Genomic DNA, 6,186 nt, shown 5'->3' on the forward strand with positions numbered 1-6,186 from the left:
TGCAAACATATTTTTATGCCAAGATTTTGTAGGATAGTTAATATTAATGAATAGTTACCATTAAGAATAAGCTACAAATGAAATTCTTTTTTCACTAACTAGCCTAGTTTGTTTTTTTCAGGAACAAACTTTTAAACTATTGGTTACTATAAGGTGTTATGAGCTCTTCTAGCCCTTTAAGGGCTGAAAATGTAGGCCTAATGTACCCCAGAAGCAGTTATTGGATTTTGAAAGGGAATAAAAGGGCACCAAATGATCTATTCACTAGTATTCTTGCCAATAGGCCCTACTAAAAGAGATATCAATTCAAATTTCCCGCCAGAAATGTGTTTACAGATTCTGCCGCCTGTTTCAATCTAACATTTCAAACAGTGTAACAGACAGTAAGTAAAGAGCAGTCCATTGACAAGTGGAAGCCTGGAACTATCAAACACATCAAAGCAGGGACAAAGCTAAGGGGAATGGCAGCTTATTCTTGATAAAATTTCGTGAGGCACTTTTTGATTTGATCAAATAAAATCTAAACCATAATTCTCCAGCCCCAGAACGTCCCAACAATTAGGGGCGAAGAGTTAGCACGCATAGGGGAGCGATAGGGATAGAAGATTGGATGGGAGAGATTAAACGAAGAAGGTCTCCACCCTTAGAAACATCTATAGAAATACCCGTAGGAAACACTTTGGAGCATCTGTTTCAGACTCCTCTGAAGTGCTTTGACAGAAGGAGCTGACTTAATCTGAGAATCCTCAAAAGATGGTCACAATGTCATGACAACACGAGCGGATAGTCTTTCTGAGCTTTAAACACCATAAGCAATATTTTTGTGTGGTATTATAAAGCATTTGTATTCGAGTACTTTCATATTTATTACAGTAAATCTTTTATTCCATTTTTCAACTTCAATGTTGAAACCGTTTGCTTCAACTTCCATGCTATTAACCGATTGTCTTTTATTTTTTTGTTAGGGATATTTGGACTGATTCATGTTTTATTATGAATCGATTAGGACGAATCGTTGAAATGTTTAGAAGAATCTGTGAAGAAGGTTCAAAATTTAAAAGCTGCTAGCCGAGTTCAAGATTCATAGCAATAGCGAAGTTTTGTGAAAGATGGATATCCAACATTATGCGTCTACCGCTATTGAGCTGTTTTTTAAAGATTCTATTTCTCTTGATCATGCATTGGAAAAGATGAATGGTTTAGATAAAATTCATTTCCCCACCGCGACGATTAGTTCAACCAAACTGCCAAAGATAGTACTAGTCAACCTAAATGCCTAAAATATGCGGGGACAATGTCGCTATCCGAGAATCACCGTGCCCTACCGCGACTTTAAAATATGCGTTCTGCCCGGATTTCGAAAAAGTGCGAGCGAGCTATATAATGAACTCTGCGACAGTTTAAAAATCGCTAAAGAACGTTGTGTCTAGAAACAGGATAACAGCCTACTTCTGAATCCACTCCTGGCTGAGTGGATTGGTGCGCTGGTTTCAGGATCCTTTGTCTAAGAGGACCAGGCTTCGAATCCTAGTGTACCCAATTATTCAGTTTGGGACGGGATCAGTGGTGTGATTCTGTAACCTCAGCCAGAGTCGACCCAGCTCTAAATGTGTACCTGGAGAAGTCTGGGGAAGGTAAACAGGAAGGGTGTTCGAAAGCACAGGATGGTTGGCCCCAAACCCCCCATTGCACTTCCTGGATGAAGGTCCAAGAAACGGAGATCAGCACCACCGGTAAGGACTGTAAAGTCTAATGCCGTATTCTTTACCTTTTTTTACCTCTGAATAATGTCTTGACATTTTTTCGCAAAATTTACTGGTACAATCCACAGAAACTGGATTATATCCCTGAAATGTGTAACAATCAAGATGACCTGGGCCTCCAAGAGCCATTTGTAACGGCGGAACATTACGGTTTACTTCAGATTGCTGGTGAAAAAGTACTTTTATCCCCAAAGTGACACGTCATTACTCCAGGGTACGCCCTTGCAAGGAGCAGGTTTTATGGCTAGCAAAGTTTTCGGTAAAAATATTGAGCTTTATAAATATTATATCGCAACTCAAGCCTAGGTAATTGTTTACCTCTCAACAACTATGAACACTATGGCTTCTGAGAGACGGCATTTCCAAGCTTCCACACAACTATAATGACTTGTGAACAAAGTTGAAGATCAGTGTATAGTCGTTTATAGTGATTTACAATGTGATATCTCTGGCATTGATCCTAGCAAATTTGCCAAAATATTTATGTCCAGTGTGCCAGACGATCTACCATATGTTTAAAAACCCAATTCATATGGTTATATCCATTATTCCAGAAGTGTCACTAACACTGACCATGCATTGGCAAATCATAACCTTGAGAATCCTATTTACTTTGATTCTGAGCATAGCATGTTTTTTGAGCAAAGTTCAATTCAGGAAGGTTACTAGGTAAAGAAACAATAAGTTTCACACTAAAACTGAATGTAAAAAGAAATTAATCAATATCAGTATCAGGCCCACTGTGACAAAACTCTAAGGAAAATCAAAGCTTCATTTTTTTTATTGAAGAATGGTTCGTCCGGTACCCTAGCGTTGTACTTGTACTGCTGTGAGATAGTCGATGCCATGAAAGTGCTGTAGTCAGCATCCGATCTTGAAGCAAGCATTCGAATAAGGATTGGCAAGCTGGGTCGTAATAAAAGTCCTCCTCTGAAAGATGCTAAACACCAATCAAACTTTGGTACTTCTACTCGAGCCTAAAAAAAAGTGTATAATCTATCAGTTTAAAACTTAAAGCTTGCACAAGCCACCGAGGCTTTTGTGCACGCTCTTCTTTCAACTAATGATATGTAGAAGTCTATTAAGTAGAATAAGAATTGTAGGCAGTTAAATAGCTTGCTCGAAGATAAATGAGCAAAATGTCGTGCGGCATAATACTTGGAAGCTCAAGGGAGGTATAGCGTCTGGTATGGATGGAATTGTTAGCGAACACCTTCTTAATGTGTTGTCAATACTCTTTGAGCACATCACCTTCCGGATGTGCATTGATTTTGGAGCGGTCCCTATTTTTTTTTCTTTGTAGCGGTGTTGTCTCGAACATTTTGAAAAAAAGCCAGAAAACACAATATGTGTGCCATTTACCATCGTAAAGTATCAAGTAAAGTTTTGCAACACATAGCACTTTCTGAAATGGGGTTTAAATTTAAATTGGAGAACGCCAGTTCAAATCATAGCGAGCGCGATAGCACTGCCTAAGTAAAGAGAAATGCAGACACAATGCATTATTTATTTATTTTGCTATATATATATATTTGGGGGTTTGTTTTAGACAAGGGCACTTCGTATGAAAGGAGTTGTCACAGAAGCTTCGAAAGAGGCTCATTCGATTGGAAATTGTAATGTCTACTGCTCTTTTTGATAGCCAAAAGTGATTGGAGGGAAACACCTCGAAGCCATCATTTTCTGAAATATATCCAATCAAAGTTTTTAGATAGCTTTATTATTCAGTGGAGTTGAAAGGTCCAGTAATTATATTTCTGAAGATTACCCCCCCCCCCCCCACAGCCCTCAGGGAAGAGCTATAAGTTATGCCTCGGGGACAGACGAGGTTAATACGGAGTGTGTGAACGCATAAACTTCGGAGGGGTCTCATTGGATTGGAAATAAGATGTTCTAGTGCCTTTTTTACAGTCAAACTGATTGGGAGGCAACTAGCCCCCCAGATAGCCTATTTTCTTAAAATACATTCGGTAGAAATTTAGAGATATCAACTCGTTCAAAAATAGTCCAAACATCACATAAAAAGGCCTTTGGGGTTGACACGGCACCCCATCTGGGGCAAGGATTTTAAGGTATCTTCAGGGGTCATACTAGGTTTTCATGAAAGAGGTGGCTGTTTGAACTTTAAAGAAGGCTCATTCAATAGGAAATTTAAAATCCAATTCCCTATTAAGAGTCGAAAGTAAGCAACGATGATTAGCCCCCCCCCCTCCCTGACACCTTTTTTCCCCTAACGCATCCAATCAAAATTGTGAGATAGTATTTTGTTTACTAAAGTCCAAAGAGAATTTAAAACTACCTTAAGAGTGGACACAACTCTCCAGAGCCCAGTGGCAAGGGTTGTTAGTTATGCCTCGGGGCATATTAGGTTTTATGGAACGAGTGGTTGCGTAAAATTTCGATTAAATTACTCTCATCGGATTAGAAGTTGGAAAGTCTAATGCCCTTTTTAAGAGTCAAAAGTAAATGGACGGCAACCAGCCCCTCCCCCATAAGCCTATCATTCCCCAAAACACATCCGGTAAGAATTTTAAGAGAGCTATTTTGTTCAGCATTGTTGAAGGGTTCAGTAATTATGTCTTTGGGGATGTCATATTCCTTACAGTTCTCAGGGCAAGGGCTGTAAGTTAGGTGATTGGTTCATTGTTTACGTACAGCATTCGTTATTGAGAAAGGTATGCATGTTTGAACTTTACTTTCAAAAAGACGAATGGCATTCAGGTGATCCTTTCAGAGAATGTTGATGGGAGTGTTGAATTAAATCAAAACACGTCGTGTGCATACGGATTGTCAAAAGGAATGATTGAGCTCAGGAATGATTGAGTATTTTAATTTGGAACTTTCAGATAATGATAAGGGAGACGACCTAAAATGTAATATTTGCATGCTACCACTATTACCACCACGACCACTACTACTACTACCACCACTATTAATGTTATCGCACTACTCTAGTTACGATATCAAGGAAAAATAAATCAAAAGAGGCTATGTGCATGTACACTGTCAAAAAAGCGCTTTTCAATTGAAACTTTCAGAGACTGCTAAAAGGAGAAAATCATCTAACCAATAGGTAATAAGTGCATGCTACTACTAATACTTAAGTCACTGCTATATTTACTACAACTACCGCTACTTCCACTACTGCTACTTCTAATGTAATACTTTTAAAGGTAATATGTTAGAAGTAGTACTGCTGCTAATACTACCGCTATTACTTTATATATTACTACTGTAATAAAAATACTACTACTATGAATAGTATCACAGCTATGTGAAAGGGTATGAAGGTTAAATTTCCAAGGAATTTTTTTTGGAGGGATGAGGCAAGGTAACTTAATCACATCATGCCGTCAGTATGCAGGTTATCAAAGGCTGTAGCACCAATATCGTAGCACCAACATCTGGCGTGGCTTGTTGTGGGGGATGTTGAAATAACAAAAAGAAAATATTTGAATCTTAATGGTACTGTTTCCACCCACACTACTACTACTGCTACTATTATTGATACTTCTGTTACTACTACTGCCACTAAAGCTAAGGCTACTACCATTAATTCTACTGCTACTACTGCTGCTGCTTCTAAAACTAATGGTATTAAGGGGAAAAATTTGGAAATATTGAAATTGTATGTAAATAAATCAAAACACACTTTGCCCACACAGATTGTTAAGAGGACGTATCTAAAATTCTTCTGGAAAAGCTGATGGTATTAAGTTTAAACTTTAAGCGTGTATTGCAGGGGATGTTGAAAAAACCTTCGGTGTGCTGTGTGCACACTGCAACTATGTTTCTATAGCAATTGCTACTACGCCAGCTAAGATTATTAAGTTGAAGCTTATAAGAAATTTTTAGTCGGGTATTGAACTCATTAAAAAAAACCCGTTGCCATATTTAAAAGTAAAAAAGATTAAAATGTATGCTGCCCTCCTCCCAAGCCGTTCATTTTCAAAACACATTCAGTCAAAATTTTGAGACAGCTATTTTGTTCAGCATAGTAGAATAGTCGAGTAACTATGTCTCTAGGAATATTGGCTATGTCAATCTCCAACAATTATACAATTGGCCCGTTGTGTTTTAAAAAGAAATGTTGCTTTTAAACAAAGTCCAAAGGCACTGTGTTAATGGTTGCCAATAAGAAATCTTAGCAGCATGTCTAGAAATCCAAGTAATGAAAGAGCATAAAAAGAATCTCTTGGGAAAGTTATCATGTTTTATTTTTCATGTCAACTTGAGGAGGCATAAAATTCAATTTTAATTATTTAATCTTTTTAAAAAAACATTTTCAACTTACATATATTATAAACTATTTTACAAAGCTTAAAAGAGTCTATCGTATTAGTTAATACAAGGTAAAGAAGAATGTAAATTTGTTTCTAGGCTATGCATTAATTTTAGGTAATCAATTATAACTAACAGCAAT

General features: G+C 37.6%; 1 protein-coding gene across 1 annotated transcript in view; it reads right to left on the reverse strand.

The window, feature by feature from the left end:
* The window catches only part of LOC136033143 (DNA primase large subunit-like), a 46,410-nt gene extending 46,102 nt beyond the window's left edge, over positions 1-308 (reverse strand). Inside the window, exon 1 of the mRNA XM_065713784.1 lies at positions 266-308. The gene's annotated coding sequence lies outside the window, so the exon portion shown is untranslated. The remainder of the gene's footprint in view (positions 1-265) is intronic.
* Positions 309-6,186: the final 5,878 nt, after the last annotated feature.

This window comes from Artemia franciscana, chromosome 11 (assembly GCF_032884065.1).
Source record: "Artemia franciscana chromosome 11, ASM3288406v1, whole genome shotgun sequence".
Classification (NCBI taxonomy): domain Eukaryota; kingdom Metazoa; phylum Arthropoda; class Branchiopoda; order Anostraca; family Artemiidae; genus Artemia; species Artemia franciscana.